This window comes from Anser anser, assembly GCF_964211835.1.
Source record: "Anser anser genome assembly, chromosome: 5".
In the NCBI taxonomy this organism is placed as follows: domain Eukaryota; kingdom Metazoa; phylum Chordata; class Aves; order Anseriformes; family Anatidae; genus Anser; species Anser anser.
In genome coordinates, this window is record NC_139725.1 from 47032409 (window position 1) to 47056867 (window position 24459).

General features: G+C 34.2%; 1 long non-coding RNA gene across 2 annotated transcripts; it reads left to right on the forward strand.

The window, feature by feature from the left end:
- The first annotated feature begins 538 nt into the window (after positions 1-538).
- On the forward strand, positions 539-9566 carry LOC310900992. 2 transcript variants are annotated; one of them, XR_014585506.1, is made up of 3 exons: positions 539-663; positions 6310-6599; positions 9452-9566. It is a non-coding gene; the product is annotated as an uncharacterized lncRNA (long non-coding RNA). The 2 variants fall into 2 exon arrangements; XR_014585507.1 differs by having other exon boundaries at positions 550-663; positions 6484-6599.
- Positions 9567-24459: the final 14893 nt, after the last annotated feature.

Genomic DNA, 24459 nt, shown 5'->3' on the forward strand with positions numbered 1-24459 from the left:
CACTTATCATAGGTCTGTGCAATGTACAAATTAGGATACTAGTTATAAGCAATTGCTTGTTTCTGTTCCCTCAAGTTTGCTTGCAAGCTGCTGAGAATTACCTTGCAAATGTTTTAATTTACTGTTTACTTTATAGTAATGACACTACATTGTCCCTAAGAACTTGCTTATAACAAGTACACAAATGTCTTTATTTTTTTTAATTTATGCAATTGGTGCAAACCTTCCTAGAGTCCATAGTGGTTATGCTTGGAATCTGTTTAAGTTTTCTGGGTTAAAGCTGTTTTTATCAAGAAAACAATTTAGAAATTACATATGAAAGTTCCCTTCCTTCCTTCCTTCCTTCCTTCCTTCCTTCCTTCCTTCCTTCCTTCCTTCCTTCCTTCCTTCCTTCCTTCCTTCCTTCCTTCCTTCCTTCCTATTTATATATATTACTTTCCAAGCTCACACAAATGAAACTTTTATGATGTGATAAACACACAATGAAGGTTTTAATTTTAATATGTTTCTCATTTTTATTTATTTATTTATTTTTAAGTATAAGAGATACCTATCTTTTGGAGAAATTAAACAATCCTTGAGGAAGTGAACTGAATGTATGTTCCAGAGTCTAAATAAAATGTAATTGAAGGAAAAAATCTCCATCTAAACTCCAACTAGATGGTAAGTGAAATATTACCTTTCACTAATACTGTTCTTAAATGTTTTACAAATATTAATGTCTAACCAATATTTTCAAAGACCTAATGGATTGTATAGTTCCTAGTTTTTCACCCGTTCTAAAGTTCTGTGGGAAGAAAGTAGCAATTTTGAAAGAAATGAAGTATCTTCCGGCCTCTACATTTGAAGCTCTGACAGTCTTCTTACCGTCTTGTCTTAGAACAATTCTCTCTCTCTATAACAAGATGAAAAGACTCAGGGACACAGTGGTTTCCTAGTCATAAGAAGACTCAGAAACACTCAGAGACACTGTAGTGCCCTAGCCATCAAATAGCCACAAAATCAGAATATGTCACAGCCTGCAGACAGAACTTGGAAGGACAGAAATAAACATTATGTTTAGTCCCGGTGTTCTGAACCATCAAACACATATGGGCAGATTTTCTTAATTTCTCAAATGCCTCTTCATCTCTAGTTCAGGTACAAGCTTATTGTTATCCCTTTTTTATTGCTTCCTTAGTTCTTATTTCAAATAATCATTGTGAAAAAGCAAAGGATTAAGAAGAAAAAAAGAATAATTCGCAATATTGTAGGACAAAATATAGCTGGCATATCCACATACAATGATCCATTATGCATCAAAGCTTGTTAAATTTTACATCCAGATTATAAAGAGCTGGTTTAACAAAATGAATTATCAGCCAATGTTTCTCAAATCCACCCAATACACAGAGTCAATGCAGCTGTGAGATATATGTATATCAATCAGCTGGTGACTGTGCTGAATGCTATACTATTACCTATTTATAAGTAGCAGATACAGGCATGTTTGCAAGCACCTCTAGGCTAAAAAGGGCTTTGCAGTAATAAAGCAATGATAAAATTTTGATTCTAAGGCCAAAATTTAGAGTACATGCTAACACATTCAGGAAGCCTGTCTGGCAAATGTGCTCAACGAGAGCACAGATTTGAACACCAGACCTGTTATCCCACACCAAGCTTTCTTGATTGTGAATTCAATGGTCATGACCAACCCCCAGGCTACTTCTCTAGACCTTGGCCATATATCTGTTTGAGTTCAAATGGGCAGAAGGTGTCCAAAAAGTCCTCCTAGCTCTTAGATGATGAGCTCGCTTGTCTGTTAAGCAGTCCATCTTGTCAGGACAACACAACATATTTGTATCGCTAATGAGATAAAAATATAATAAGATTATTGTTAAAAATAAGGTCAATATGCTATGTTGTAACACAGGGAAATGATGTGGCATGAAAATTAATGAACTGAATTATTTTACCAGTGCTTTTCAGTAGACTTTTTTTGGTTTGATTTTTCGCTTCTAAGCAAGTAAGAAGGATAAGGTACAAACAGGCTTATCACAGATGGCAGGAGAAAGCATCTGTTTTCAGAAATTTCATTTCAACCACATTACAAAGCATATTATCTGCATATATATAAGGAATTTAAATTGTAAAGTAATTATGGAACTTAATGTTAATTTGTACCTTTTTTATGACGTTGATTGTGGCTTTGTGGTTTCCTTGATTCTTTTGCACAAGTCTTGTCTTACATTTAAAAGCTGCCTATGTGCTAGTTACATATTTCAGATTCACTTTTCCCTGTGCTCTACCTATAAAAAGATACAAGACAATCATTAACAAATTCTAAAATGATTACTTCACTGAAATGAGCAGTCAGTAAAAATAATTGTCTAATATGAAACTGTTACCTAGACTTGTAAAATGCTTTTTCAGTTGCTGAGATAGCAGATAATAAGGATGGATCAGGGAAATACTGTGAACACAGACAATCCCAGCAAAACAGATTGCAGGTTTAAAGAGCTGACCCAAATGAAAAGTCTAGTTTAAATTTAAAAACTGCTTAAATAAATGAATGGAGCAATAGTTATAAGGTCCAAAAAATGATAAAATACATAAATTATTTTTGAAGCTCTTACTTCAAGTTCTCAAATAGACTACAGTAGTATATTAAATTGCATAGAATCCCCTTATTTCATGGTGAGTATTAGCTGCTCCATGAATTGCTGAAAAGACATTGATCACTGAGGTCAGTTCCTTACCACCACAGGCAAGATGTGTGGTCTTTTAAACTTCTTGAACTCCATCTAAGTCAGGTCACTGACCGGAATTAGGCTAATGCTTTAGTCTCTTTTTTTTTTTTTTTTTGAAAATGTACTTTAAATAGGCACAATAACATCTAATGGAAATAAGTTAGGATTACACCTACTCTGTATTTGGCTGTATGAAAAACAACAACAACAACAAAACCAAACAGAATAACTACATGGCCTGCGCCTACATCACCTCACTTGAAATAGGTAAAGTGCATAATGAAGTCTTTCCCCTCTCTAGAATTCCTGTACGAACAATTGATCTTTAGAAAACATTGCAACTCCAAATCTGTTGCTTTGTTTTGTTTACTCCTTTCTTTAGGTTTTCTCAAATTCTTAGCACTTACTGACCAAAATTCATGTGAGGCAGCTTGATCAGTGCCAGATTTCAGTGGCTGACATAGAAATATCTAGTTGTTCTCTCCCTGAGCTGAAAGCAAGTGGTCTCGTGAAATATTATCTTTATCATCAGGTGGTTGTGCTAGCAATATTTTGTCAAAGAATAAGCAATTTTTGCACTGTGACCTACACATGGATGACATTAGTTGTTCTTTCACTCTGGAACCCCACTCTAATATAGCCAGTTTAATACGTACAACTCATTCATGAGCTTTGGGCACAGTTTACAAAGCACACATGCAAAGATATATGAAAGTACAAATATATCAGATTAAAATTCATTCAGGAAAATCCCTCCATCTAATTTCTAATTATTTTTCTTTATTCTACCTATATTTGAATATATTTTTCAGATTGAACAAGATAAAATTATGATACCATTTCAGCATTTTACTTCCCAAATAGAGGAGATGATTCTGTGGAATCTGCAGTTACTAATTTGTGTAATTTTAGAGAGTTTTAATGGATGATAAGAAGATGAGTCCTGAAATTTACATAAAGTAAAACAAAGAATTTTGGGAAACATATTAAAAATAAAAATCATTCCATATGCTAACATTTTGCAGATAATTTCAATCTGCTTGTACTGAATAAGATTTGGGACGTAGCTAAAAACAACAACAAAAAAAAACAGTGTCAGAGAAAACTTTACTTTTGCTTAATGACTTATCAGAAATCCTTGTGGCTGCTTGGACGGATGTGTTTCATGTTAGTCTTCACATTTAAATATGTTCTTAAAAGCTCTTAAACAGCTTAGTGAACTGTGAATGTTCTCTGACTTCTGCATCTGTTTCTGAGTGCAAAACATTTTTTAAAAAAATCTGCATTGATATCCAAAGCATTTATCACAATTCTGTCCTTGATAAAGTAATTATATGAGCAGTATAATCATACTGACCTTAATATGGCTTAATATGGATGGAAAGAACAGGCCACAGTGGAATATCATCAAATTGATTCAAGTTCTGTTATGTCGTTCTAATGGCTTTCTCACTACATTAAGGATTTCTTGTTTTCAGGACTGATAAACACAGACAAAATCCAATTTCCATCCATGGGTTAAGGAAAGCCTAATTAAAAGTGGTTATTGCTGATATAATTTTCATGTTGAAAGTATCTAGTACTTACTAAATTGTGAACAGATCTTGAGGTTCTGGTGGGGTGCTAGTATGACACTGTTCAGGCTGTTAATCACTATATGTTACAAATATAAATTAAGTATCTTAGTATAGTATTAGTGCTACAGCCAAGTATTTTCTTGTGTGATTTTTACTACATTTAGTTAGTTAACTCCTCACTGAGCAAAGGAATGCTCCAGCTGTTCTGTAAGCATACTGGAGTCTTGCAAAGAGTACATACATATGTAGCTAAAAGGAAACCTTCCGTTCCTTCAGGAGAATGATTGCCAAGGATGCAGTGTTTTGTACAAGGACTTACTACATTGCTTGGGTGGTTCTGTTTGTTTGATTTTGAGCTGTTTACACTCATGACAGTGAGAGCTGTTGATGCTCATCATTTACGAAAAACAGGTCAGGCATATTCAAATCTTTAAATGTGAATTTCAGTGTCTAATACTGACTGTTAAATAACTGTTTAAAAAATGTATTTACTTTTGAAATTTCCTGCCTGATTGTTTAAAATTTCAAAAGTCCTAAGAGCAGAAAACAAAACAAAACAACAAAACAAACAAAAAAAAAACACTTTTTTTTTGGTAGCTCAGTAAAGGAACATGGGAAGTTTATCAGTAACATATAACATTGCTGAAAGCTTGTTAATACCCATTTTTAATTCCTTGACACTGCAGAAGGACCTGACCTGGCGGTAGTTATATTTTCTGTTTGTACCCTATCTTTGTCATAGATTAAAGCAAACCACCTGTGCTCTGAACTTTGAGATCTTCACATTCCAGATGCATGTGAAGAATCTGTAACTTATCTATATATCTCAGACAAATGCCTTTAATGTCAATTAAAGCAGAAAAGTTTCAGTTGGTTTCACTGGAAGAGGGCTAGGTCCTTTAACACTTTGTAAACAATGTGCTAAGTTGAAAAACACCTTTTTCTTTACTCTGCCCTTAGAGCAAAAAATGTGTTGAGTTCATGAACAAATCCATATTCATTCAGAACAAGGAAATGGGGAATGAGCACTTCATCTGTGATCTCATTGACTGAAAATGGAAGAGCCAGATGGGTTAGCAAAGTAATTGATTGCAACACTGCAAGTGTACACTTTGTTATGTAGGTCAGTAAAGACAGGAGTGTTATCACTCATTTTGTTTGCTTAGGCATAGTATACCCTCTTAAGTGGCATCAAGTAGTGAAAAGATTTTGTAGCACTCACACTCATTTATGGAGTCTGTTCTTGTCCATGAGAACAGTAGCTTCAATTGTCATCCTGCCCAAACCACTACTATTAATTAATAAAGAGAGCATTGCTTTTGAGTATTTTGTCTTCCCTTGCCTATTGGGTTTAAATACAATATCCTTAGGACCTAATAGGTCTTTTCATTGTGGATTTTTATATTCGGCTTTTGCACTGTGTCATTGCTACTCTGCAAAGAAAATAAAAATAGCCAAGTTAGCATTAAACAAAACCCAAAACAATGCTGCTGACTCTACTAAGATATGGATCAATGTACCACAGATTGAAACCTTTTCACTTTAGAGTTTTGAAAGCAGTTTGGTAACTCTCTACTTAAGAACACTCCTTGAATTACTGGAAGATACACATGACCTTGGATTCTAGCCAGTATTTGTTTGCTGTTATACATCAAGGAGACTGTGTTACAAAATGGAGAAAGGCTGTCCCCACTCTCTGTCCAATGGTTTGGCCATTTAAAGCATGTGCTAACATTTATTATCCACCCCCATCTCAAGAAAAAATCTAGTTTACACCAGTTCCCATTGTGTTATTAACTTTAGATTTAGCAGTCTAAACACAAAGTTTACTCCTTCTCTATCAAGCTTTTTAATGTTAATATAGCTGTTCCTGTATTAAAGAGATATAATTATGAAGTACTGACACTACATTCTTATTAATTACATGATAAAATATAACACCCTACTTGGGGTTTTGCTTTTACTGGGTTTTGAAAGGGCCCTTGTGCTCCACTGTCATCTAGATCAGGCAGGATTTTGTTGGTGTCATTCTTGATGGCTAAGCTGGACTCTTCAGAGGAGAAAGAAAGAGGTAAAGTGTCTAGTGCTTTTCAGAGCTTACTCTATTAAATATAGTTTCCTGAAATTATCACGCTTATTTTAAAAATATAAATATAATAATGTTGAATATGTCACAGGTGTTGAGAAACACTTACCTGAGGAAAAAGAAGTGATAGGTCACCTCGTCGAAAAGGCAACTGCAAAAGCAAAAGAAGAAAGCACAGGAGATGAAGAATTCTTTAAAATCAAGGAGGTAGGATTCTAGGGGGGGCGTGGGGGGGTCTCTTAACGCACTCCATTGAGCTGATAAATCAGTACATCCCTTTCAGTGACTCATCTTTCAGTGACTCACTTAATGCCAGTTCTACTAAATTTGTTAAATTCACTGCTGTTACATTGGTCACGTGAATACAGAAGGGGCACTGGTGTGCAATGTACTATGGTAGTTTTTTTACCCAAGGAATTGTTTAGTAAAGTCCAGGTGGTAGAATACTATCCCCTCTTGCAAGTTTGCTCCAGCTTTCTACCATCTATGATCTATAGTTAATTCACCAATATCTATACAATGGTGAATATCAGCTTTATTTATTATCTTAGGCTATCTTTATTATCTTAAATATCTACGATATTAAACAAAGGTTTGTATGCACCATAAGCTAAAGAAAACTAGCAAAAAATAAAAAATAATTAAAAAAGAATCACCAGGTTAAAGTGAATGGAGGGGTAGGTTACTACATACAATCAAGACAGAACGGCACATGATCCTACTTTCTAAACCATGTAAGAGGCTTAGTTTTTATGCAAGTTTTCCCTTGCATTGCTTTCTGATTGAAACTCCCACTCAAAAGACTGACTATCTCAAACTGAGGCCAGCTACTGGCTCTCCAGTCATATTCAGTTCATAAACAATTTGAATGCAGATTCTCTTCTAGGCCTACATTCCTGGGTGTGGGAGTAAACAAGATTGCTGATGACAGGCTTTGGTAGTTTTTCTGAAATTTAGCCAAAAGCCAGCCCTGGAGTCTCAGGATCCCTGCAAAACCATCAACTCCAGTCTCCCCTGTAATATAACACCCTTGTCTCTCCAAGGAATGCAATGTGTATCTCTCAATTATGTAACAGTTTTGATATGCAAGTACAGGAGTGAGGGAAGTTGGCAGCTTCTGCTATACAGACTTTCTATTTGCTTCACTTGCTGTTGTTTCTTAAGTGGAGCAGACTATTCTTAGCCTGGGTGATTAAATGAAAGCATTTTACTAAATGGAGCACTGCAGTCTTCTTTCTTTCTAATGTATAATTCTAACAGCTCTATATTGGTTAGAAAATCTCACTACACGCTTTGAACTCTGTACAAAGATAAGATTTTTGTCTTACTGTCTTCTTGTTTCCAACAGAAATTCTCTCAATCTCTGTCATCTCTCCTCTTTCCCCTCTTGTCCCCACCTCTCTTTCCTTTCCACTCCTTCTTCATTCTCCCCCTGCCCCCCCAGTAGAAATAAATGAGCTGATATTTTTGCAAGTACGGAGATTAAACAAAGCTTTGATGAGTCAATTTTTCATTATCATTAAGACAAGCCTTTGATCTTAGCCAACGTGTGATCTCTCAGAGCAGCTGCTTGTATTCCACAGATACACTCCACCCTTTTTTAAAGGATCTTCTTTATCTCCAACGTGAAGCTAGTTTTAATATGGCCAGTGTCTGAAATTACTGACTGGATATAAGTAGGTGGCTCACTAGGTTATTGAAGTAGTGAGATATGATTAAGTAATAGCACAGTTTAACAGTCATGTAAATGATTGTAAAACGTAGGTCTCAAGCAGTGCTTAATCGGTAAGAGAGAAAACATCCTAATACCATTATGTTAACAGATAGTGCCAGGAACCTTCTGAGTCACCAAGTCCAGTCCCCTTTTAGCAAAAAAAAGAAAAAAAAAAAAAAACTAGTTTGTGAAATCCCTTCTGTCAATCTCAGATAAAAAATGCTTTTGAAATAAGCATAATGAATGTAATCCATAGGAGAAATGAGCCTAATCCAAGCAATATACAATTTACTGTTACTCTAAATCATTTGTTTGTACACTAGGTTTTGGAGACAGACTAGTGAAAAGAGATTATAGAAAGTATGCATTAAAAAGTAGCTTTATAAACTATGTATAGTACAGCTTTGCATGAAACACTTTCAAACTTTTATATGATATATCCCCTCAGGGAGAAAGAATGTCAAAGTCAGATGTGAGTTTTAAAGTTGCATAAGTACTACTGAATTTGATGAGAGAGGAGATATGGTGCACGCACTTTTCGAAAATACACCTGTTTAAATTACTTATATGTGTTTCTGTGATCTGCACTTCTATTTATTTTAATCTTCATATCAGATATCATGCTCATAAGCATTAGTTTTCATTGGTTAGTACAAAGACCATCTTTTTCAGTCAGTTATCATAAGGATTATGTTTTTCCAGAATTTGTATTTTAGAATGATCTTCCTTTTCTAGTTTTGGTATTACTGTGTACCATTTCTTTAAAATTCAAATAATTATAAAAAGTAAAAGAGAGCAAACAAGCTTCTTCTTCAAAACAGCAACAACAACAAAAAACCACCTTTCTGACTCAATGACCAATAAGCAAAAACAAAATCCTAAAATTGTGTTGCCTCCATTTCATTCTGTCCTCCATGCTGCACCAAGCATAGCACAACTGAGTAAGGGACCTGAGAGATCAGAAGGACACAGCATCATAATTTTTAGAAAATCTTAGCATTACATTTTAATTTACTTTCTTTTATTTTTTTTAATTATTATTTTCTTAATTAGAACCTGTTGGTATTCACTTCAAGATACAGATATCCCATACCTGTAATCCCATCTTTGTAAATAATCTTTTAGCCAAATACTGCTGATGTAAGCATTATTTTACTTCTGCTTTTGGATAGTGCTGGGAGTGAAGTACAGAAATGTTTGTTTGTAAACACCCACATTATAGACATTCAGAACTGGTTGAGAAAAACTTGATTATTAGTATTGTGGTTGGGGGGTTCTCCTCAATTTGTTTTCTTGTTGCTATGAAATAAAGTAAATTACTATTCAAACACTGTGTCTATTTCAGCTTGTCTGAATACCTGAACACATTGAGGATGCCAGAAATGAAAAATAGAAAATGTATTTGATCACAGAGTACACAAGACCCAGAAAGGTTTGTTTCTCTCTTCCACTGTGCAGAGAAATCCTATGTGCTATTTCACAGAAAGAGTAAGTGATTTACAATCTGATCAAACAGGAACAACTGTTTTTAAGTACATATTATTCAGATTGTATATCCAATTATGAAGTTTAGCACAAAGTTACAGTACATTATAGAAAGAAGGCCTCTGTTCTGAATTGCTGGATTTGGGGAGGCGTTTAAACCCTGTTACTGCCAAAGGGACAGCCTAATAATGTTAGTGGCAAGCTTCTGAAAACTCTACTAATAGTACTGCTGTTTAGGATACTGAATAGCAACTGGTAAACCTAAGGAAATTATAAGGTAAAGGAAAGTAAGGTAAAATTATAATTGTGGAGGTAAAAATGCTATCTATTTTTTTCAAATTCCACAAGTTACTTTCAGTTTTATTGTATCAAGTCAGTATTACACTTTAAAAATAATTGAATATTTCTTATCTATAAACTATTCTCTATATATTTGCATTTTTACCATCAATAATTATTCAATGTAATTCACGTCGTATTTATGATTCTATTTTCTTCCTTCCTCTTGCAAATTTCTCCTCAACACAGTGAGTTTTACTCATGTCCTCTGATTTACACAGGACTAATATTCACAGCTGGTAGGAAGACTGGTAGCTTTCATACAGACTGGGATTTTATTAGCATGCAATATAGCTCCAGTCTTACACTATGGTTCTTGAGTTCTATAACACAAAGCCAAAACTTTTGCCACTTGAGCTTATAGCGTGTATTTTGTATTATACAAACAGTTGCAATATTTGGACACCCAGTCATAAGCCAGACATTGAAACTTTATTTTTAAAAAAGGCCAGCAAATAAAGATGACTAAGCCTGAGGAGAAGCAAGGTGGAGATATGGACAGACATATCTAACTACGGTACAACCATTAGTATTATTAGTAAGGAGCTAATATATATGTATTTTTGTTTTCATACTTGCATATTTATTTGACTAAAGACAAACAAACAAAATAATTATGACTTTCACAACCCTATGTTTTTCTATTGTGTTTCATAAAAATGAAGAAAGCTATAGAACTGGTCTGTATGGATAATTTTTGTTGATTTTTAAAAATCTACAATCAACAGTTTAAAACAACTGGTCTGGAAAAGAGATCAGTCTGTATGTCTGGCGTGTCCACAGTAATTAGTTCCCAAGTAGTGTAAAATGTTTAACTCCAACAGAAGAATTTTAATTTCATTTCAACCATTCTTTTCAAGGGTAACATGTCAAAGCTTAGCACTTTCCCCTGGATTCAGTTCAGCTGGCTCACAGCCAGCTAAAGTCCAGCTTTCCAATCAGTTGTGATCTAATGCATGAGAATGAGTTATTTTGTTCAAGATGAAATAAAATCTATAACTCTACCACTAGTCAGAACTTTGATTTAGTGGAATGTGTTGAAATATATTATCCCAAGCTGTGTAAGCAACAAAACAACCCAGGTTTCCCAGTTATAAAACGCAAGCTGGATTGTTTCAAATACTTTTTATTCATTTATGTGATCAAATTGTTTCAGACATCTGTGCATGACAATTTGCTATAAAATTCAACTCATAGTAATATCTGGGAATTAAAAGAACAACAGTTATATATTTCAGATCAGAACATTTTTTTTATGCTTCATGATCTGTGAATGTGCAAAGGCTTTGCTTATTATAAACACCCCAAAAATGATACACAGATGAAGGCATATTCATATCTGAAAAGGTGCACTGTTGTACAGTAACTGTATTTGTGACTGAATTTTAGGTTAAAAAGTCAATATGACGTCTGAGGCAATCCATGTCAGAAGTATTTTTATAGTTCATATTTTTAAAGTGAATCAGCATTTGAAGAAACTTTGTGGAGCAAAATTTCCCTTTCGTGGAGAGTCAGAATACAGAGAAATCTATATCTATGAAAATATGATCAATGAAACAAAGATTTAAGTTCATAGGCAGACAGCAATTATAACATTTCATAGTGGAAATTAGACAGCAAGTGCTTCGTTTTCTTTCTGTATCACAGCTTAATTTTAAAATGCTGAAGATAGTTTCTTCCCAGTTAGTTTTTAAAGAAAATATTTTACCCCTATTGTTTAGGAAATTGAGATTTACTGTGAATTTGTCGAAGTCTCAAAATTTGCATTATTGGGAAATATAAATTTAAATAATGTAACAAATATTTGTTCACAGCACATTTCCTTGAAAAGTATTGCCTAGAAGAGAAGAGAAACAGGAGAAATAAGAAAACAAAACAAGATTATGTTGCTTTTCTTGGTCTATCACTTTTACCATACCACTGACTAGCTGTTTTTGTCCTGACTGTTCTCATGTAAATATTCCTACTGTTTAAGAGGAAAATCTAAGTTGTTCTCCTCCCTATACAAAGAGAATCCTCATTGCTAGAGGACCAGTGTACAAAAATAATTGCACGGACAACTATAACTCAGCTAATTACCTTGTCCTTTCTTTTCATTGCTGATTGTAATAGCAACAAACAAACAAAATCAAACCAATGAGAAATAGTCTGCAGTTATGCGACAATAGTTCTGACTGTGCTGCCATGTCACACCATATATGTGTCAAATACTGGACTCTGCTCTTTCCTCTGCTAAAATTCATCTGCAATTTTCCTAGAATCTAAGGTTTCAGTGCCTAACCAACACAGCTATGCAGGCCACCTGTTGCAATTAAACAGAAGAAAGGTCTGTATGGGGGCACTAAAAACCGTGTCCAAGCAGGTCGTCTAGACATGGACTGGGAGCTGAAAACCTTAAGAAGTCCGGAGACTTTTATACATCTGGACAGCTACTTGAAAAGCCACCTGAAAGGATCTAAAACTTCTAAACTTAAAAATTTGGAGAGAAATGTCAAAGCAAAAGATATAGTGACAAGCAAAATTTGTAACAAAACAAGCAAAATAATGTATATTACTCGCTTTGATTTGGGTTGCATTCACATCAGGTCATTGGTTATTTTTCATTTTAAAACAGAAAGTAGGTTACCTCTTAGCATTTGTGGTCATTTCCATTCTTTTTAACATTTTGAAATTTCAAGCAGAAGAAGTTTTGCTCAATGCAGACTTAATATTTGGGAAGGATTTCCCTGAAGAGATCTGAGAGAATCAATTAACACTTTTGCACTAAGTATGCTAATTTATTCCAGTATGCTACACTCATATCTAGATATACACATATTTAAGGGTTAAAGTTTCATTTAACTTTTCTTTTAAATGATATATTTCAGGATTGTATTTAAAAATACTATTTCATTGAAGATACGTATCCAAAATTCTTTTCCAAGGGTAAAATATCCTCCAAGAGTGAAACAATATTCATATATTCATTTTTAAATTACTAGAAAACTGTGGAAAAATAGATACCAGGCTGATTAATAATTATATAAAAATGTTTATATTCATGCATTTTACCAATGAAATAAAGCATTCAAAAGCTATATTATTTTCTTTTCCTAATGCGATTATACCATACGAGTTATTTTGCAGTCCTTCAATAATGGAATTTTAATGATAGTGCTTGAATTATTCCATATACTGGGAAATATCTATGGAACAGTGCACTCTTCTCTACTATTTTTCAGTATTTCCTTATATTTCAGGATTTCCGTATTTCCAAACATTGTGTTTACATCCATATCAGCTCTACAGTTAAGGCATTGCTTATTCTGTGTGTGCAGTGCATTCATTTTTTTCCAGAATATCTGGGTACATAGAATTCACTAATCACCAATTCTACCGCCCCCAAGATATTGAGCATGCTGTTAGTACATTGCCACCAGCCACCTCATCTCTCGGATATCTATAGAGAATGCCAGCAGAATCCATTAATTTCTCTCCCAAACGTTCATTAGAAACAACTCACCATAAGACCACAATAAAGAGGGAACATAATAAGAATTTTGAAGGAATGAGGTAATTCAGCTTAACTTCATCACAGACATTAGTGTTCAGAGTGGCAAGACAACCCTAAGGTCAATGGAGTTAAAAGCTTTTTGTTTGCTGAAGAATTCTCAATTTTTATTCTAACGGCTGTGGCAAAGGTGTGATGATCTGAATTGTTCTACAAGTTGAGCTGCACCGTGTTCTACCACCATCTTCTTGTCTGAACATTTGCAAATTTTCTCAGAACCAGACTTCTCTCATGCAATATCAAGATTAATTTAGCTCATCTTACAAACAGATATAATAGAAGAATGACGTATCCCATAGCAAACATAGCTGAGCACATGTTGTGTGACTATGTGTTTAAGCAAATTCACTGTGGCTCTGTGGCCAATGCTTTAAATACAAATTATTCTAGACAGTTGTAATTAGGTCGTGGATGAGAAGCTGTATTTTAAATTTTCCCTTTCATTTCCTCCATGTCTGATAAGGCAGCTCTAACCAGTGGACCTTGCTTTCTTGCACTATACTTAACTGTGCTGCTCTCATCAAATATTTAAGTCTTATTTGCTTCTTCAACTCTCTTCTCTCAGTATTTACCTACGGACTTTTCAAGAAACTATATCTTCATTTAAGAATCTTCCAGAGATTCCTATACTTTCACATACGAAGTATTAGTCTTTTAAGCATTCAAAATTTTAGTAACTTTGAGGAGCAAGGGTTCATTGATGGGTAACATTGCAAGGAATCATAAATGGGTAATAGCAAAAACAGATGTTATATAGTGTTCAAAGTAACAACTATGTAGACAACAGCATGCTTGGAAGGTATTTTGAAAATTGAAACATTTCTGCAAGTGTCACTACCAGACTTTAAAATTAGTTATGTTGATGGTTGATTGATTGATTGATGATGATTATGAGAAAAGTTCCCTGAAACTTATCTTAAAGATGCTACTGAATAGAACATCAGATACACTCTAGATGCTTGTTTGTTCCCTTTCACATAGAATATAAGAAAATAAGCTCTTAGGACGGATACTTAGTTCTGCTCTTTGATTTATTGTTCTTCACTGTATTTCTCTTTTTTTTTCTTTTTTTTTTTCTTTTCTTTTTTTTCCCCAAACTACTAACACTTGCCTGTCTGAAGGTAAGACAGTAGTGATCATTCATTATGTGAAGCAACACCTGGAGTTGTATTAAAGTTAATTATATAAATAAAGTGCATTACAAAAATATTTCTATTCTAATATGTTGTGGAAACTGAAATGTGAAGTTCTGTAACAATCCTCCTACTGGTTCACTTTTCCTTTCCAAATGAAATGATGTATTTCAGACCAGACATATGTCCCAGCTTCACCCTGGCTTTGGATATTCCAAAATCTCAAAGCAAGCAATACATAAATTGTCCACTCAACGGGATCTATTATTGACTTATTTAGGTAGTTTTGCATATATCAGTCTCACACTTCTTATGAAGATTAAGGATATAAACCATGAAGTTTAACTCTGCCGGATACAACTGCAAAATATTTCCCATATTTTTTTCACAAGTTGAAAAATGAACAAAAGAATGGGAACAGCAGAATATGCTGAAATTGGCAGGATCAAGTAGCCAAGCCTCAGCTGGGCTTCTTCTGCCTTGTATGGAACCAAAAAAGGAACATATTATATTACAAAAATGTTAGTTCTGTGTTTTCAGATGTGTCTACTTTCCACAGCTTTTTTACTGAGTGCACCTAATACTTAAGGTGCAACAGAGTTCAGATGTCTCCTCCATGAGTTAACATTAAATGCCATATAGCTTTCCATTTACACTTGAATTGGTATGAAAGTATACTTAAAAATACTGTGCACTGAAGAAGTTCCTTCTTCACAGAGGTCTGAACATATTTTCCTCCCACTTTTACTGTGTCTTTCCAGCACCTTGTGGAGCTTCTTACTGGAACAATGGGAAGATCTGATTGAGCATGAACACTGCAGAAGCTTTACATTGGTCTCAGCATGCATTGTGTGCAGATACAAATAATTTTCCAGGGAACTTACATGTTCTTTTATGAAGAAAATTGGAACATTGTTTCAAAAATACCATTTTTCATAGCTTCCCCGTGTCTATGACCCTCTGTCCTGTGGAGGGAACAGGACAGAGAATGAAGTGGAAGGATGTATTTAAGGGGTAGAGAAGTATACATCTGATTAAAAGTTTTCAACACTTCACAGGTTCATATAGTTTCTACTAGCAGGTTTCTGTCATGAAATCCTTTCAGTCAAGAGTTCTATGAAAGGCTCTGGCTTCATTTACACTCCCTATTCAGATGGCTGTTTTTATTTCTGTGATATCTTTGGAAACAATTAAATTTTGCATTGGAAATTAATGCATCCAACAGTGGGACATCAAATATTTCTCCTCCTAAGTAGCTTTTTCTGGGACACAGAAAAAATGTTGAAAGGAATTTTCTGACTTTCCAGAAAAATAAATAAATTAAAAAATAAAATAAAGTTCATCGACAACATAATTGGATTAATATTTAATTTGTATAACTTGAATCTGACAGCTAAAAATTAGAAAAAAAATCTGTCTGTTGTGCCTTGCACATTCTTTTTGGTCACTATTTTTGTATATTTCAGACGCAAAGTAGCCATTGAAAATGGGGAAAGCATTTACCCTCTAACAAAACAATGAGCTTGAACTGCTGAGAATGAAGACTTGATTAGCTTCTCTTGAGATCAGGTGAATCAGAAAGTGTCTAATACCTGTAATTCTATGTAGCGGTCATTATTATTATTTTCAAGAGTATAACCATCAGAAAGAATTGGATTGTATGTCTCACTTTTGCCACAAGGTCAGTGTCTGACTCCTGGTTGGTGATGTCTGAAATTGAAAACATTGTAATTTCAAGTGTTGAAATTACCCAAATTAAATGAACCTGAAATGTTTGACTGGAAAAGCTGTTTCACGAGACCTTGAAGAAAGAAAATCTTAATCTTTTCCTGTGTTCTTAAATATATGCATATTTCTTCTTATTGTCTTAATAAATACCAAAAGAAATCTAGGACAATGTTAAAATAAATAAACAAATAAATCTAGTTTTAACTTTCAGTTTCTTGATATAAACCATTACATTTTTAATATGGAAAGTAATTAATATATTTTCAAGAAGGTCTTATTTTCCATCATATCATTCTTATTACCTATATTATTCTCATTTTTGAGGATTTATTATTATTATTATTATTATTATTAATTACATGCCCCTTTTTAAAAACAATATTCTTATATCTTTCCATAGCTTTATATTAGAATCTTTTATGTTCAGGAATCTTCTACAGACTTTTATCAAAACAACAACCTACCTTATAAGAGATTTTCCTTTAGTTAACATGTCATGTTTGTACATGCAAACATGCTTGCATAAAGTATTTTTATGAAGTTTGCACTATGTAGCCTAATCTTAATAGGGGCTGTGATGTAAGAAAAATATACTTAATTTTGCAGTATAGTTAAGCAGTTTGATAATATGGCCATTGGTATCTAGCTCAAATAAATTAGACTTTGCAACTTGAAAAGATAGAAATTATTATTAGGTTCATAGAGTAGTGGTTGACACACTGAATATTAAAAGTAACTTACATGTAGTAAATTCTGAGTTACTTATAAGAAGATACTAAAATGTTAGTAAGGAATCAGGAGTTAAACTCATAAAAGGCAAGGCAAGGCAGAAAAGAAAACTAGCCAAGGTTAAGATAGGCATCTAGATGATAGGTATGAGCCAAAGGAAGCTGGTTCACAGCCCGAAAGGGAACATAGATCTACTTGTAAATTCATTAGCAAAAAGCAAGTTAGCCAGCCTACCATTTTAAAGCAGTCTTATTGCCAGTAATTATTGATTATTACGCAGTAATATTATATCCCCAAACTGACATATTTCTCATAAAAACAAGTAATAAAATGTGTAAGTTAAAAATCAGCTAAAATCTTACATCTAACGTGAGGTAAGTGTTTATACCTGACTTCCCTTTTTGCTTTATCAAAATAGAGAAAAAGAGCACATGCTTGTATTTATAGCAAAGAGTTTATCTATCAAAAGAACAGCTGTCTATTTTTTAATGAGTAAAATTCCAGCTTCATTTATATCAAGTCTCTGTTTTGTTCTGTAATGCTTCTATCTGATTAATTAAATGTATGTAGAATGATTAATTGATTAATCAATTATTTGGTTATTCCAGTCTCTCTCCGGATATTTATTTTTATACTTATCTCTATGGAATAATCACTTGCTTCAAATTCCAATGCATTCATTAGTGATGAAAATTAATTGAATCTTTTAAAGTAATTTTACTTTCTCTCTCTACCCTGAGTTCACCAAGACACATTTTCAGATGTAATTATAAGTAGAAAGGATGATTTCTTAGTTAAAAATAAATAAAAATCATTAAAAGTATTGCTGTATATGTCAGTATCTTAACATTATAACAAAGCTATGTAAAGATTCAGACACATGCCCAAGGCTATCACTAAAGAGCACAAACATTGCACTTTAGGTGAAAAATGCTTCTGGACATGCAGATGGCAAGAAAGATAGGATCATCAATATGTTGGTAGCATCTTCTGCCTTCTCAAGGAGTTTACATGGATAAGAGCACACTGACTCATACTAATACCTAGGACTCTTTCTGATAAGAGTTTGAGGATGTTGCTTTGCACCTTCTCAGATTTCATTTCTACCATTCTTTGAATGGCAAACTGAATATGGCGCAAAGCTACTTATATTGCAATTTTATCCCCTGTCTGTCCAAATCAGCAGCCAGAAGAAAGTGTCTGAAGGTTTAAAATTCACAGAAGTTATCAAACTTCTCCAGTACTGAATACCATGATTTTTTATTAAATTAATCAGTTTAAGAGACTGATGAAGCAGCATTTATTATTTTTTTCTACGCAAAATTGAATTTAAAAATATGCAAATATAGTCTGGTATGGAGGTGAATGATCACATGAAGACACAGACCAGCTGAATGCCCAATTAGTAAAGAACTAGTAAAGTAGTTTTACCTGTATAATGTGTTACTTCAACCACCATTAAAAGTACATGACTATCGAACACTTTTTAAAAAGGCTCCAGGTCTCATTATTAAAAAAAGTTTACATCAAGGATGGAGGAATAAGTCCAAGCAAAGTCAAGATGATACTTTGATAAAATACTAATATTATTTATAATAACAATAACAACAACAACAACAACAATAACAATAATAATAATCTTTAACCATGTTGGATATTCCCAATGAGGTTTTTATTGTAAAGTGTTTGGACCAGTCAATTGCCTACTGCTATTTTCTATGTAAAAAATCCAAATCAGCCAGCTGTGTTTATCTGTAAGAAATGAGAAAAGAGAAAGGACATTTTTCTTTGTGATACACATCCACAGAAAGAAGCAGTATAAGGGCAAATTTAGTAAGCAGCAAGTTCACTCAACTCCAGAGATTCTCTTCAGAGCATATTTGAAATAAGAAGGTGTCTGTCACTCGTTCCCCTCTCCCTTCCTCTTGATTTCCTAGGTCAGAAACACTAGATGAGTGATTCAAGTACTGTAACAATATCGCATGGTTGCTCAGCTGTGGAAGAAGACTATACTGTGGTAGTTCAATTGCATCTGTGTATGTGTGCAAAAAAAATAAAAATTGCAAGATGACAAACGCTTTTCTCTAACTCTTATTGGCCTCTCTGCAATAGATTAAAAATAACAGAGCTAGGAAGAAGACACTGTGCAGAAGGGCTAACTGGCATTATCTCCCCTGCTTGAACTTTCAGCAAAGTGCTTTCTGGCACTACTGCAAAACGACAACTACAAAACACTAATTTATTCTGAAGCCAGGTTCTTCAGTATTTCACACTGCTCCTCAGCTAACAGTTAAGCTTTGCTGCAGGCTAAACATTTATTTACATATCACTCTTGCTTCATTTGAAAGGAGTGTCAGTATATAAAACATTGAGTTCTACAACGAGGTATTGTGAAATACTGTGGACTGCAAGACTGCTTGGTATGGCAATGCATAAAAACCTAAGAAAATGGAATCACATGAATGAAATGACTGTGTCACTTTCCCTGTTTGCTTTTCTAAGCAATATTTTATTTTATTTTATTTTATTTATTTTATTTTATTTTATTATTTTATTTTATTTTATTTTATTTTATTTTATTATTTTATTTTATTTTATTTTATTTTTTTCTGAAGAAAAGGAATCAGTGACAGATGTCTCCTGAATACAGTCAGCTGTTACAATTCAGCTTAACTTTGCTGGTGCTTGGTTACCGCTGATCATTTATTGATCCACTTCTTTTTTATCAGCCTCTTTTTCTCATAAATACCAAAAATATAGCTATAAGCAATAGAAAAAATAAATCAACTTCCAAACTAAGAGTCAGAGCTTTATCACAGTAATAGTAAATAGTAAACTAATAGTAAAATGCTTCTAACAGTAAAATAATCAATCAAATCATTGTTTCTTTGTTTTAGAAAATAGCACTTTATAGGAGGGAATTTCTTAAATTACTGTTAGTTTATCTGTTGCCATTGAGGTTACCGACAAGGATGTTGCAGACTTCATCAGAAACTTCACCAACACTGAGTCCTTTTGAAAACCCATTCATATGTCACATAGGAAAAGGAAAGGAAAAAAGAAATAAGTTGCACAGGAATATAAAATCTTCATAGATTAAAATTATTTTATAGTATAAAAAAAGAAAGAATTGCTAGGTTTGCCCATCTGATATTCATATTGAATTTTAAGCCCTAGATATGTCATTACTGAAGCCAGCGAGGACTGGTTGACCTCAAAAAGAATTTGGAAGATCCTGGTTTTCATACTATCAGACAGATTTTGTTTCTGATCAAATTGAGTGATGTTTTTATTAGTTATTTGAATTTTGTTATAGCCTTCTCCAAGGCAGGAATTTTACCGTTAAAAAAATAATGGCATTGAATATCAGAGAAGTAAATTTATTTCAAAAGTAGCATTTTCTAGTGGTCCAAAGAAAGGAAGAGAGGAGAAAGCTATTACAATATTAATTTCTACTTTATTCAGTGGAATCCCTCACTGAGAATGGTGTTAACAGAGACAATGTTACCACTTTGTCTCTGACCACTACATTTTTAGAATAGCTATCCCTATGTATCTGTATCTATATAGAGATAGTCAAATTACAATTCAATTACCAGAAGGATTAACAAGTTAAATTTCATAAAAGATTTTTTTTTCTTTTTTTTTTCATGGTGTGATAACAAAAAGCCTTATATGATTCCTACCAAGACCAAAGGAACCATTGCCTATGACATTCATAAAATTTACATAATGACTGGTGTTCTCAACAACTTCTTCACAAAATGCGAAGATACAGAGTCATAGAACCATTAGGGTTGGAAAAGACCTCCAAGATCATCTGGTCCAGCCATCACCCTACTACCAATGTCACCCATTAAACCATGTCCCTAAGCACCAAGTCCAACTTTTCCTTGAACACCCCCAGGGACAGTGAATCCACCACTTCCCTGGGCAACCCGTTCCAATGCCTGACTACTCTTTCTGAGAAGAAATGTCTCCTAATTTCCAGCCTAAATCTCCCCTGTCACAACTTGAGGCCATTCCCTCTAGTCCTATCACTAGTTATCTGAGAGAAGAAGCTGACCTCCAGCTCCCCAATACTTCCTTTCAGGTAGTTGTAGAGAGCAATAAGGTCTCCCCTGAGCCTCCTCTTTTCCAGATTAAACAACCCCAGGTCACTCAGCTGCTCCTCATAGGACTTGTGTTCCAGGCCCTTCACCAGCTTCGTAGCCCTTCTTTGGACAAGTTCCATGGCCTCGATGTCCTTCTTGTAGGGAGGGGCCCAAAACTGAACGCAGTACTCAAGGTGCAGCCTGACCAGTACAGGGGGATGATTACCTCTGGTCCTGCTGGCTGCAATATTCCTGATACAAGCCAGGATGCTATTGGCTTTCTTGGCCACCTGAGCACACTGCTGGCTCATGTTCAGGTGAGCATCAATTAACACCCCCAGATTCTTTTCCTCTGCACAATTTTCGAGCCACTCTGCCCCAAGCCTGAAGTGTTGCAGGGGGTTGTTGTGGCCAAAGTGCAAAACCCGACTCAGCCATGCTGAACCTCACCCCTTTGGCCTCTGGCCATCAACCAATCCTGTCCAGGTCCCTCTGCAGGGCCTTCCTACCCTCTGGCAGACTGACACTTCCCGTAATCAGAATAATCTATTAAGATTAGGTAACCTATTAAGCTTTCAAGAAAAGCTCAGTAACAACAGAAATTCAACTAGAAATGTAACTCACCAAACTTTGCAAATCCATACACTTCCAGGGGTGACTTACCAGTTGTAAGGCTCAGAGGGCGAAGAGTTGACAGCTTTGTACTGCCTTGTGATGCTGAAACTCACGCTGAAGACCATTCTCAGACTAAATCCTTCCTACTCCACAATGCCACACCTGACTATATTTTTCTTTAATTTTTTTACTTATTGTTTTACATATTTTTATGTATTACTTAAAAGAGAAGTAGAATCAGGACCAGACAACATCCATAATGAAATAAAAAAGCCTGTGGCTTCACTAAACTTCAAGTATAAATGCTTTTGCCATACAAAACGTCACTGAATAGCTTGAGAGATATTGCCAACAGAGCTAAATCATACCAGTTTAAACCCTGAGTAAACTAAATCTTGTCATGTTTTTCTATTTTTTCACATCATAATGCTGAAATTAAGACACAGCTAATGATGTACTTCTACAGGGTGACAAAGATGGCTCTTTCTCTTAGGCATCCTAACCTTTCTTTTTACTACAGATGATACAGCAAAGACAGTTAAGAGTGAAAAGCAGAAGAATGTCATGTGGCAAAAAGCTGTTGAAAAAACTCTAATCGCAGTTGAAAGGATCTTGTGGAAGTTGACTTCTCCAAGTCTCCACGTCTCCAAAGACTGTTTCAATAAAATTCTTAATAGTTGGCAATTGATAGTGACCAAAACTTTCTATCACATTTCTGGTCTCACATAAACTGTAGGTTGTTGCATAACAACATATTAAAATGCAATGTGGGGACTGAATTTCATAAATTGTGCCTGCAGGGCTCTGATTCACAATGTAAGTCATCCAAATATTAGTTTGTGTTAATAGTATTAACTGCATATAGCCATCTGGGACAAAAAGAAGAGCAAAAAGATATATATGTATCTTTTTTTATATATATTTATATAAAAGACTTTTTTTTTTTTTTTCCTCAGAGTGCACATATGTAATCATTTTATAATGGCTGTACAATACTGTAATAGTCAAATGCCTGTATATTATTGAGAGCTAGAAGGCTTTTCCATGTGTGTCTATTTGGAAGATCAATTTGACAGCACATTTCTTATAAATGAAACAGAAAAAAAACATAGTATCCTGTATTTCAGTGAAAAACAAAATGATGTCTTTGTCAGGTTTAAGCATATGTATCATGTGTAAGGGTGTGGGATAAGCACAGACTGAGGAAATGTCAGAAAACATACATAGTATAAACAGCATATTTTAATGACTCAACAGCACAATGATGAGAATTCTACCTGGTGTACAAAATTCAAAAATATTTAGAAATTTAATTCTGCCAACACACATACTAAGTCATACTTTTGTTCACATGGCTATATTTTTTTTTTTAGTAATACAGAGCTCCTGGTTTGTATTAATATAGATTTATATAAATATTATGACAGTTATGCATGGGCTATTACATATAAAGCTACAAAATTAAGATAGCTGTATGTAGACACATATGCATAAACAGAAAAAGTCTTTCAAGTTTCACTGTTGGGTTCCCCTGCCCCCCCCCCCCCCTTTTTTTTTTGGCCATAAACATTTATGGTCAATTTCTATATTATTCATCCCTTTCTTCTCTTTCCCATCAAGAATGCCAAGGCTGAAAAATTTTTCCATTTCAAATTCAATCTATACAGATTTACCTGCCATTATTATTATCCTACAGACAATAATTCTGTGAGAATTTAGTTTATCACATCACTTAGTACAGACACCTGAAACATCACTGCCAAATTTTTTATGTACATCAAATGAACGGATTTCATTAGGAAAAAAAAAAAAAAGGCATTTAAAACCCAGCAAAACAGAGCCTAACAGAGCACTATAAATCTATGAAAGTTTGTAGTAGTGATTAGGAAGCACATATGTTCAGAACAGAAGAAGTGCAAAGTGGTTTACTTTGGTTTACTATCTTGAAATCAATATTTCTGTTTTACATGAAGGACTGGTGATTAGACCTTGGGGGCAGGGTGGGGGTGGGGATGGGGATAGATGGTGCATAGCAGCTTGCTGACTGACATGTCTGTGGTTAATCACAATAAGAAAAGCAAGGTAATTTTTAAAAGGTAAAACAACAACAACAACAACAACAAAACTAGAAGTCAGAATTACCAAGTCCTTTGATTCCAGAAATACTGCAAATTCATCTCTATATCATTTGAGAACTAAGTGGCAAGGTAAGAAGGAATTTTGTGGGAAGGCTACCATAGACACACTATTTGCAAACATTACACAGGCTGTTTGCTGAAGATATGCATTACATTTACTATTCTGTAATCCCCATTGCCTTGACTTTTCCCTTACAGAAAAGAGTTTCAGGATTCTACTGTATTTATTTTTCTCAGCAGGGTATGTTTTCTCAAATGTTTTATTTAATCACTATGAGATGGGAGATGGCCTACATAATGAAAAGACTATAAACTAGCATCTCTAATCATATATATTCTGTACTGTCCATTTTTTTAAGTCTCCTCCCTAAAACACAAACTTTAGAGTGAGAATACTTTAATACTTTAGACCATATGATAGAACTAAGTGGTTATACTATTTTTTTTTTTTCAGAAAACAAAACAAAGCAAAACAAACAAACAAAAAACATTAAAGGAGTGGATTTGGGGTTGACTCATGAACTCATGTAGAAATCATCAAA